Genomic DNA, 11,531 nt, shown 5'->3' with positions numbered 1-11,531 from the left:
GTAAACATTTCTAACTCTTTTACCCTGTTTCCCCCAAAATAAGACATCCCCTGATAATAAGCCCAACTGGGCTTTTGAGCGCATGGCAATACGGCCAAGCGCTTATTTCAAGGTTCAAAAAAAATATAAGACAGGGTCTTATTTTCGGGGAAATACGGTAGATGTATCTGGAAACAAACTGCAATCCAGTGCAGTTCTTTCAATAAGGGATTTACAAACTCCTTATGCCCATGATGAGCCATGGTGCAGTGGTTAGAATGCAGTACTGCAGGCTAATTCTGTTGACTGCCGGCTGCCTACAGTTCGATAGTTCGATTCTTACCGGCTCAAGGTAGACTCAGTCTTCCATCCTTCCGAGGTCGATAAAATTAAGACCCAGTTTGTTGGGACAATATGCTAACTCTGTAAACCGCTTAGAGAGGGCTGTAAAGCACTATGAAGCGGTATATAAGTCTAAGTGCTGTTTCTATTAAAATGAATTCTATATTCTGCATTAATTCTATTTTCTAAATTGCTTTCTAAGCTAACCCTACATAGAGTGTCTTCCAGAAAACAAAGATAATATAATAAACATTCTTCAGAAATGCAGTTCTCAGTTCTTCAGAAAAGAAAAAGTTGGAATATAAGCCTCAGCTGGTTCGAAAAACTCCAAAAACAGTCCATAAATTATAAAATCTCTTTTAAATTGTTGCTAGTAACTGACAACTTTGAGGAGTTCCCTCTTTCTTTGATCTGGGTGAATATATTAATATCTGCATCAGCATCTCATTAAGAAATTCAGGACAGCATTTTAGCTTCAAAACGGCTTTGAGAAGTAAAGTTTCCCAGAGAAAATATGATGTGCTGAATAACTTCAATTTTAATAAATAAGATGGAAAAATAATCGTTCAAATTAGCTCTTTCGTTACTTTTATTTACTTCTCCAACTAATCACTATCATCTACTACATGTGTCAACAATGGACAAGCTTCTTAAAACTGTTGCAAAAGAACTTTACACTTTGTGTCTCCAACTAAGGCTTTTCCACCTGTTCATTTGAGTCAAACTGATGCCCACAAAGATATTCTTTCGATTTTGGGAGAAGGTAGAAGTTTCATGGCACCAAATCTGGACTATATGACGGATGGAGTAAGACAGTAAGATCCAACTTTACAATTACCTCCTGGGTGGCTCATGAAATGTGAAGCCTAGCACTGTTATGTTGAAGATGATTTTCCTTCTTGTTTTCCATGCTCTGTTTAATAAATGTTTAAAATATTTGAGTATTGCAGTGTAGCACTCTGAGGTAATAGTGGTACCAGGCAGTGGTAGGTTCCTCCCGGTTCGGTCCGGTTCGGCTGAGCCGGTAGCGGTGACGATATGACGTCACCGAGCCAGTTCTCCCCCCCATCCTCCCACCCCCCACCCCCCCACATTATTCTTACCTTTTATTTGGTCCCACCCCCAGTCTATTGCTGCCTCCTGAGTCCCAGCTGATGACTAGAGGGAAAAAAAACTTTAAACTCTTGCCGCGGGGCTTCAAAGAGCCGTCCTACAGCTGATCAGTGTTAAAAGCAAACAAATGAGTCAGGTCGTAAGTGCGAGGACTGATCGTAAGTGCGAGGACCTTCCAGAAATGACTCTGACCAGCTAGCCACACCCACCTAGTCACATGACCTCCAAGCCACACCCACAAAGTAAGCCACGCCCACAGAACCGGTAGTAAAAAAATTTAGAACCCACCCCTGGTACCAGGTGCTATGAAATCTATGTGAATAACACGATGTGCATCTTAAAAAACTGTAGCTGTGAGTTTTCTTACTGAAGCATGGGATTTTATTTTTTTATTTTTACAGGTGAAGCTTTGTGATGCTATTCCATGCATTTTCTGGATCACGATGATGAGCCCGTTTCACTGGCTGTCACAATGATGTGAACAAATGCCTCACCTTTATTTTCATAGTGTGACAATAATTGCTTGCAAATTTCACCTCTTTTTTCCCCCATTACATTTAATTTGCCAACCTAGTAAAAGTTGTACATATTACTCATCCTAGCAAGGAAATATAAACAATCCAAAAAGGAGCTGATACAAAGAAACAAGCTAATTAGGGCAATTTCAACTCTTCATTTCTGCTGTTAGCATGAGAAGAACCCATCTTGTCCATATTGAAGAATATCAATAATACGACCCCCCCTTTTCTTATGAAATACCAAGCTTGACAGCAAATTCCTTTTGAGTGATCTGCCAATTGTCTTTAACCAGTTCATCAACTTTCTCATGTGAAACATGTAGGATGCTATCACAGCTTGTCCACTTTTCTTGATCTCATATCTGATTTACCATCTTTATATTTTTTGACCCAGGGATACAGTACTCATATCAACATAATTAGCACCATAAACAACTTGCATTTAGCAGTGAATTTCAAGTGTTGGGACCCTTTCAATTGTCAAAAGGTCAATCACAGAACATTGCTTAAATCCCATTGACAAATATTCACTGTATAGTAGCATAGTATACTTTATTGATTAGTCAGTTGAGTGTATTAAAACATGAACATCAGCGACAGTAAGATACAATAACATGAGATAAGGTAAGATACAGTGAAATGCGATAAAATAAACTATGGTGAGATAAAATAGACTAAAATATAATAGTTAAGGTAAAATAAATAAAACAGTAATCAGAGCGGGGAGGCAGGGAATGCTATGGGTCCCATCCCCTAGGAAGATACACCTGGTGGGACCCAGAAGAAGGGCCTTCTCCGTGATGGCTCCCTCTCTCTGGATCATCATTCCCCCAGAGATTAGAACGGCCCCCACTCTAATTCTCTTCCAGAAGGCGCTGAAGACCTGGTTCTGCCAGTGGGCCTGGGGAACCCAGAATGGGATGGAGCTCATTAAGTGGCTTGTATGATTTGCTGTGCGGGGTGATTTTATATATTTTATTATATTAGTTTATTTGATTCTTTTTATTAGTTTTACTGTTTTAAATGAGATTTTATATTATGTAAGTCGCCTTGAGTCGCCATGGGCGAATAGATGGCAATATAGATTCAATCAATCAATCAATAAATAAATATAAAGACCTATAAGATAAAATAGAATGCAAAGAAATATAATAAAATCTTAAAGTTCAAAAACTGTGTGCGCTTAAGTAAATTAATCACCTTTGCATGCAACTCCAGTGTGTTCTATAAAATGTGTTCTGTTGGACAGCCCTGATTATAAACTGAACAGTTTAGCAACTAGATAGATAGATAGAAAGAAAGATAGATATACAGATACAGATACAGATACAGATACAGATACAGATACAGATACAGATACAGATACAGATAGAGTTGTGCCCCGAAAGAAATAAGATATTTTGTTAAGAGTTGTTAATGGTTTTCTCAAGTAATGTCTGTCAGTACCGAGCCTTTGATGAGGCATATCATTGACAGTTTAATAAGACAACTGCAATGCTTTTTATTTCTGATGCTCCACAAATATGCACTCTCAAGGTATAGCAGTTGATGCAATAGCAATAGCGCTTAGACTTATGTACCGCTTCCCAGTGCTTTATAGCCCTCTCTAAGCGGTTTACAGAGTCAGCATATTGCCCCCAACAATCTGGGTATCATCTGTATTTGACCATAGAATCTAGCTACTCAAAGGGCTATCCTATGATATTGAGTCAAACTCATTGTCAAATATTGTTCTATTTGAAAGGTCCTTTTATTTCTGGCCAGCCATTTCAAGACCAGATATTTGCAAGTCAGTATCAGTTTGGTCATTAACATCCCAAACTCTTGGTTTGAATAAAGCCTTGGCTTGATGGCTGATTGAAGATGAATGTTGTGTTGAGAGGATATGATGTGAAATGATTTGGAGAAGTTAATTGATCCATTTGATAGGTTGAAGTGTGCCAATCTATCTTTCAATGCACATTTTTGTAGTCTTATCAGATTCCATTGAGAGGATCCTCCTAGTAATTCAAGACTGATTATTATTAGATTATAGATGGAGTGGGTGCCTGTTTCAGCTCTTAATGCTGCTGGTGTATTCCTATTGGTCCCTAGAATAGTATTTAAAAAGTGTACTTGATTTTGTTCAAGTAAAAGGACAAATATTAATTGTGAGCTTCTGTTTCATAAATAACAACACAACCTTTTTTTATAGCAGGTTCACACTAATTAAAATGAAAGTCCAGGTGCTAAGAACATGTCAGAGTTCTTGGATTCCACCAGAATGACATGTGGTGGTTTACAATGTAAGTTGTACTAAAGAACATCATTATTAATATTAACTCACCTGCTTAAGCAAGAAAGCAGTGTGTGTAGGATCACATCTAGATGTCCATTTGCAACCCATTATATTTCTTCTGAATTTTATTTTTTAAAAATATGGACACTATATTACACAATTCTAAAATAAAGTCATTGGTCATTATAAAGCCTACTGTATTTTGATTTTCAATACAAATTAATCTAGAAATTCAGACTATTCAAACCAGCATATAACTTGCAGCCACTAAAATTGCATGTCATTTATTTAAAAATATAACTAGAACAGCATTGATTTTAAACTAGATTTAGCTAAATCACTATTTTTAATTATTGTTCTTTGAATAACATACAGTATGTAACAAATTTCAATGTAGTTTTGCAATTCTCTTCAATTTCAGAAGAACCTTATTGGGTACCAGAAGAACATACTGTTCAGGAAATAAGCATTAACAAATGAGAAACCCAGATGTCTAAGCATACAAATCTATATTATTGACTTATTTTTACATTATCAAGAATTTAATGTCTTCATGTAAACAATTTTAATACATCTGCAGATATATGTCAAGAGGTGGGAGATGCTACTTCAATGGTTAAATTCTCTAATATAAGATTTACATCAGAATTTGGAAGAAAGAGTTTTGATATAAAAATGTATTAGATGAAATGCAGTCTTTTCTGCCCAGTCGCATTGCTACCCTATTGGTACAACTCCATCTATTTCACCAGTATTGTGCCAACATACCCTGGTGATTAATTTCACTGCTTACATTGCTGAAAGCTGTAATCTTTCATTTTTCATACATTAATAATATGCTTGTCATTAAGCTTATTTGACCAAATATATTTTCTTTGTTAATATATTACATTCAAAATTTGAATTGTGTTCAGCAAAATATTTTGGCTTTTCTGAAGCTAATGGAAAAACAGAATTGGTTTGGCACTGACTTTTCTTCAGCCAGAACACTCCCAAGTTTTCTGGCCTGTTTTCATATCACTCTTTTACACCATCTGGGGGGGAAAATGTCAGGGACCTTCAGGCTTACAGATTTCCTTCCAAGAAAAAAGAATCTTGCTTTACACACAAACATTTGCTGTCAACTACAGTAAGAATACTGTAGTCTATGGTCAGTGGTGTCCATAACAAATTGTGATGACTCCAAAATAATAATACAAGTACATATACATAATAACGTAAATAGTGTGATTAGCTATTTCTGTCAGGATGTCTGATGCAAGTACCTAAATCCCAGCATTTGCATGGTTAGGTCAGCACCAGGGGTAAAATGCTACCTTTAAAAAATGCTATCGGTTTGGACGAACTGGTATTTCTGACGATCAGCTGTGCTGTGCAATTTATATTCACTAGAAAGCAGGAAATCCTGCTTTCTAGTGAATCTAAATCGCGTGGCACAGCTGTCCCCCCCCTCACTGTTCTACTTACCTTAGAAAGGCTTCTTAATCCTCCTATTTCAATTCTGTGCGGTAGCGCCTGTGGTGTGCATTTGTGCAAAGTGCGTGTTTGGTGCACACCACGCATGCGCATGCTCAGCAGACAGGTAACAAAGCGAACTGGTAGCAGACTTCAGAGCATTTCACCTCGGTTAGCACACATGTGTTGCCATTCATCTTCCTTTGCCCCTCGCTCCCCACTCCCATCAACACCCATGTATACAACTCTAAAGCATGGGCTTGCATATTACATCACGCCAAACTGTGTTTGGCTAGTTTACTTATGAGTGAAAGGTTGTAGGAATGGTACCAAGCTCATCCATGTTTGTGCTGCGATCTGACAGAGACCCAAACATGTTATTATGGTATAAACATTATTTGGACTGTATTTTGCTTTTTTTTTTTTAATGTTGTAGAGTTTTATGAAACAGCTTCTGTTCATTAGCAAGGTATTGTGCTTAGCAGTTGGAGAAATGCTGTCCATCTCAACCTTGGAATAATCCATAGTTCTCCAAGGATACTCCAATTATATCTTTAATCCTATCCATCCACTTTAAACATTAACTTTCCCTTCTTCTGCTTTCCTCAATATTGCCAAGCAGACATGTGTTTTCTAGTTCATTATCCATTTGCATCACATGCCCAATGTACGTGAGTTTCTGATTGTTGATCTTTGCCTCAAGGGAGCAGTCTGTCTTTATTTCATTCAGGATCAATTGATTGGCTTCTTGCAGACCATGTTACTCTTAGTAACCGTCTCCAAATCCATAATCCGAAGGCATCTGTCTTCTCTCTCTTGCACTTTCTCAATGGCCAGCTTTTACAGCTGTATAGTTCTCCTGGAAAAAAGCAATGCTTTAACTATTCTGATCTTTGTGGTCACAGAAATATCCTGTCTTTCATAATCTTGCAAAGTTTGTCATTGCCTTTTTCCTTAGAATTAATTTCCCCTTCATTGTCCGTCTTTATCTGTTCTTTGAAATATCTACATTTTATTTTTTTTGCTGCCCGCTGTAAATTCACTAAACATGCTGATGGATATTGCTACTGTATTTTTAACATTAATCCAGATTTTTCACTTTCCATTTTTACCAGCTCTATCCTAACCCTAACAATTTTTCAAGCTCTCCTCCTGAAGTTTAAATAGTTCTTTAAATATTTTATCTGCTTATTTAACTGCTGGCATAGTCTCTGATACATCATTTTCTAGTGGTGATGATTTTCTCCATAAAATACATATTTCTGTCATTCTATCCATTTTATAAATATTTCCTATTTTCTTATCACCATCATTTGCCTCCATTGGTTCCCTTTCAGCTTTACTCTTGAGTTTAGTAATATTTTTTGTGATTTATCTGATCTTCTTAAAACATTTCTTATATGTTTTCTTTTTCTTTTTTCTTTTTCTTTTGTTATTTTCTGCTGTTTATTGATATTCTTTATTATTTTTCCTTGTTCCTTTTTCCTTCCCTTGAATCCTTTTGTTAAATCATTGCGCATCTCTCTTCCCACCTAAAGCTTTAATCCATCACCTTTCTCTAGCTGTTGTGAACAACCTGTATCAAAAGCAACTTGAATCTTTTCCTCTTTGAAATTTTAGAAATATTTTTCCACCTTGGCTTTCATAGTATTTCCTATCTTTCTCCCATTTGTTTTCAGATTCTCTTTTCTCTTTAAATAAAATGTATCTTTAATCTGCACTTTACACTGAGTTTATTTTTTGATTGATCACTCTCTAGGTCAAATCTTATTGGTGGTCGTCTCCTCCTCCTTTTTTTTTTTTTTTTTTTGTTGGAAGGGATCTTGGAGGTCTTCTAGTACAACCCCCTGCTCAAGCAGGAGAATTTATGCCATTTCAGACAAATGGTTGTCCAATCTCCTCTTAAAAACCTCTAATGTTGGAGCACTCCCCAACTTCTGAAGGCAAGCCATTCCACTAATTGTTCTAACTGTCAGGAAATTTCTCCTTAGTTCTAGTTTGGTTCTCTCCTTGATGAGTTTCCATCCATTGCTTCTTATTCTGCCTTCATGTGCTTTGGATAATAGTTTGACCCTCCTCTTCTCTAATATTTTAAACTACTTTTGCATTTGGTACCAGTAATCTGTTACACAATCTGCATCTGGAAATCTGCTGGTTGACTGGATGACTTTTGTTTCTTATTAAAAAACCAATTTAACTCCAGTGTTATCCATCTGGTGATATCCAGTGGTAGAAACTGCATTTATGTTGCTTAAAGCAGGTATTACCAACAAACTATTTTCTTTTAGAAAACACTATTAACCTATTTCATGCATTATTGTGTTTATTCAGTCCAAATCTTCCAGTGATTCCAGGTTCCCTCATTCTCAAATATTCACAGTGTTCACTTCATTAATAATTCTAAACCTCTTGATTTATTATTTCTTGCAATTTGCCATAACATTCTTTAAAATTTTCTATCATTTTGTCTGTTACAAAAATTTTCACGTATAAGATTGATGTTTAGTACACATTCACTAATACTAACAGACGTACAGTGCTATTGATTATAGGGTTATAGTTAAACAGTCTTTAGCCATGCCTTTTAAGTAACATTGGCACTCCATTTTTGATATAGACTCATGCCATGAATCATGAATCATTTTATTTAAACTGGCCCATTCTGATCAAATCAATTTATTCTTATAACAACCTATTTAGTATGTTTCATTTCCACTTTGACTTTTTTCAAATGCCCTAAATAAGGAGCTGCCCTTGAAAAGCATTAGAAAGCTTGGGCTGGTCCAGAATGTAGCAGTCCATGGAGAAATGGGTACAGCAAGGTTCTGCAGTGGCTCCCAATAAGTTGCTGAGTGCAATTGAATATTCTGGCTATCACCCTTAAAGCCTTCCATGGCACAGGGACAGGTTACAGGAGGATCAACTATCTCCAATAGTCTCCACCTAGCCTAGCAGATCCAGCAGGATGGACGTGTTTTGGGTTCCTTCTGTATGATACTGTCATCCAAGCTTTCTCGTCACAGCATCTGCCTTACTGGAGACTTCCCCCTTGAGATCTGAGGAGATCCAATCGCATGGACCTTCAGACCTGGTTTTTCTGTCAAGTATTAGACTCAGGTTGTTAGTAAAGTTAGATCTGCATGTTTTAGTGTTTTGACTTGATCATGAGTTTCCTTGGTTATTGTTCTATGATTATTTTGTAACTATACTTTTGTATTGTTTTATGTTGGTTTTATAATATAACTTTTGGTGTATATTGTTAGCTACCCAGATGGTCAGCCATATAAATTGCCTAATGAATGAATAAACATCTTGGGAAGGTTTATCTGTGTCTATATCTGTGAGGACCCTAAAACAAACCTCTAAGCTATGCTAAAATGGAAAATTAATTGAGGTAGAATTCTATTGTTCTATTTCTGTAGCAAAATTAGCAGCAACTGGGATGGGATCTACCTAAGAATCCGTTATGTTAGATGATATGAGAAGGAGATGGACATTATGTCACACGAAGCAAATATGCTTGATTTCCAATATTACAGGGTACGGTTTATATGAAAGTAACAGGCAAATCTCATTTTTCTTGTTTTTAGTATTACTTTAATCCAGTTATTAGCCAATTTAAATATTTCTCTACTTTTAAATAGAGACTTACTTAGCATAGTTCTTATGGGCCTGTCAACTTATTAGGTGTGAAAATACAAACAATAAAGTAGTCTAGTACAACTCCCTCTGGAAAGCACTTATCTACTCAGCACTTATCAATGTTAAATATGCTTCCCATTTTACACATTTTAGTTTAATTTAGGATCTAATTGCCTCATAGTTATTTTCCTGAAATTAGTTTCACTTAGCTAATAGATTTATACTTATCCATTTGTACTTAAAATATTAAAAGTGTGTTCATCTTACTTTTTAAAAAAATACTGAGAAATCTGCTTTGTAACATATCCAATAAAAGTTGGTCTAAAGAAACATAAAAGAATCAATCTACAGCTTTATTCAAAGCTTTTCTTTTCAAATAATTTTTATCCTTATATTATCTAAATAACTGTAAGATATAAGTTTTGTTTCACTGTATGATGCTTTCTTAAGTTACGTGATTAGATGAGTAAGATGTTGAAATTTTGAATATAGATATTAAGGATTATGTAGATTAACACGATGCAATGGCATTTGCAGGGGCTAATGGGACAGACGTATATCATAGCATCTTGACACAAAATCCACAACCTGAAATATGTGCGTTACATGACAGGATGCAAGATGTAAGGGCAGTGTTTATGCCATCTCTTTTACATAATCTTGCATTGCTATAGACACCTACTGTATAGTGTGAATGTGGCCTAATATTAATCCTAATAGGAACACCTTCAGGTACAGAAGACAAAATGTAATTTGTTTTTCAGAAGATGACTCTCTACGAACAGAATATTTCTGCCAGTGAACCCAAGCAATCAGCAGAAATGGCATTTGGCACTATTTTTATTGATTCTCAGCTATATCATGTTTATATCATTCCATCACCAGAAGTTTCAGCTGAAGGATTATTTAGAAATTTGCTCTCCCTATACCACTTTATTATTTAATGTTTTTGATTTCTTCCCTTTCTTTTTTCTTTTAAGGCAAGATAAGCTGACTCAATGTAAGCAAAATAATTGTACAGCAGATACATAAAATTAATTTAAACATAGGTTTTAATGTGTTTTTCCACAAACGAAGAACAAGAAAGATTATTATTAAATTTATACGCTGGCCTATATCATTCTGCAAAGCAACTCGGGGGGGTCAGAAAATGTGGAAAGAGCTGGTCCATTGATTTGCCAAGAATTGCCAAGTATCAGTGCAACTGAACAGCCAGCATCATTATTAATTTGAGATAATCCAAAATCTTGATGCCTTTGGCCTTGCCAACTATTTTCTTTTCAGCATCATATGGAAAACATTTCTATTTTCCCATGTCTTTAAAAATGTTTAATACCAGTACAAGTGATAGGTTTTTCCAGCTCTTTAATTTCACTTTTGTAATGATTTTTTGTTGTTACTTTTTATTTATTTTCATGAATTGTTCCAAACTGTTTTGTGGTGAACTACTTCAGGAGATTGTAACAATGAACAATGTATACACTTGACAAGATTATAAAAATGAGAAATATATAAGAAATGAGAAGCAAACAAATAAATAAACCAGATAAACTAAATTTGTGTTGAATTGGTGCTTTCAGCAGAATCTGTCCCCCTCTTATAAGAAATCTATTCTGCATAGTTCACTAATGGAATCTTTATAAGAAATCATTTTTATTTTATTTCTTCAATTTGAGCTACCCATCTCAAGTAACTGGCTGTTTATTTTTATTTTTTAAAAAACAGATTATAAGTCAAAATGAAAGGTGTCTAACTATACTGTGACTTCGTATGCTGAATGTATCAGCCTGTAAAATGCCTTTTTTGGTTTAGTGTAATGTGTGAATCTACTTGCAAAAGCATCCACATCTAAGTGTAATTTAAATCAATAATTCACAGCAAGTTTAAGATATGTGACCCACTCCCAGAATTCCTCAGCATGCTGGCTAGGGAATTCTGGGAGTTGAAGTCCATACATCTTAAACTTGCTGAGATTGAAAAACAGTGCTCTAATTCCTCAGCATTAAGCACAGTTATTGCAGTATCAGTTTCTGACCTGCATTAAAAACTGGCACCATTCATTCTACAGCAAGATTAAGGTTTCCATATGATAACAAAGCTGCTGTTTGTTTTAAATGTGGTTTGTGGTGCAAGTATAAACACTTAAGTTCACAAATATACTAGGTGACAATTGTGGATTACATGCTTTTCTTTGCTATGGTGTG

General features: G+C 35.6%; 1 long non-coding RNA gene across 1 annotated transcript; it reads left to right on the top strand.

Annotated features, from left to right (window-relative positions):
• The first annotated feature begins 507 nt into the window (after positions 1 to 507).
• Positions 508 to 3,116, top strand: LOC117679279 (uncharacterized). The gene is made up of 2 exons (XR_015731883.1): positions 508 to 1,136; positions 1,836 to 3,116. It is a non-coding gene; the product is annotated as an uncharacterized LOC117679279 (long non-coding RNA).
• The last annotated feature ends 8,415 nt before the right edge of the window (positions 3,117 to 11,531 follow it).

Source organism: Pantherophis guttatus, chromosome 2 (assembly GCF_059756535.1).
Source record: "Pantherophis guttatus breed Tessera chromosome 2, ASM5975653v1, whole genome shotgun sequence".
Classification (NCBI taxonomy): Eukaryota; Metazoa; Chordata; class Lepidosauria; order Squamata; family Colubridae; genus Pantherophis; species Pantherophis guttatus.
Note: the sequence above shows the minus strand (reverse complement) of the source record. Positions and strands in the feature narration are given on the sequence as shown.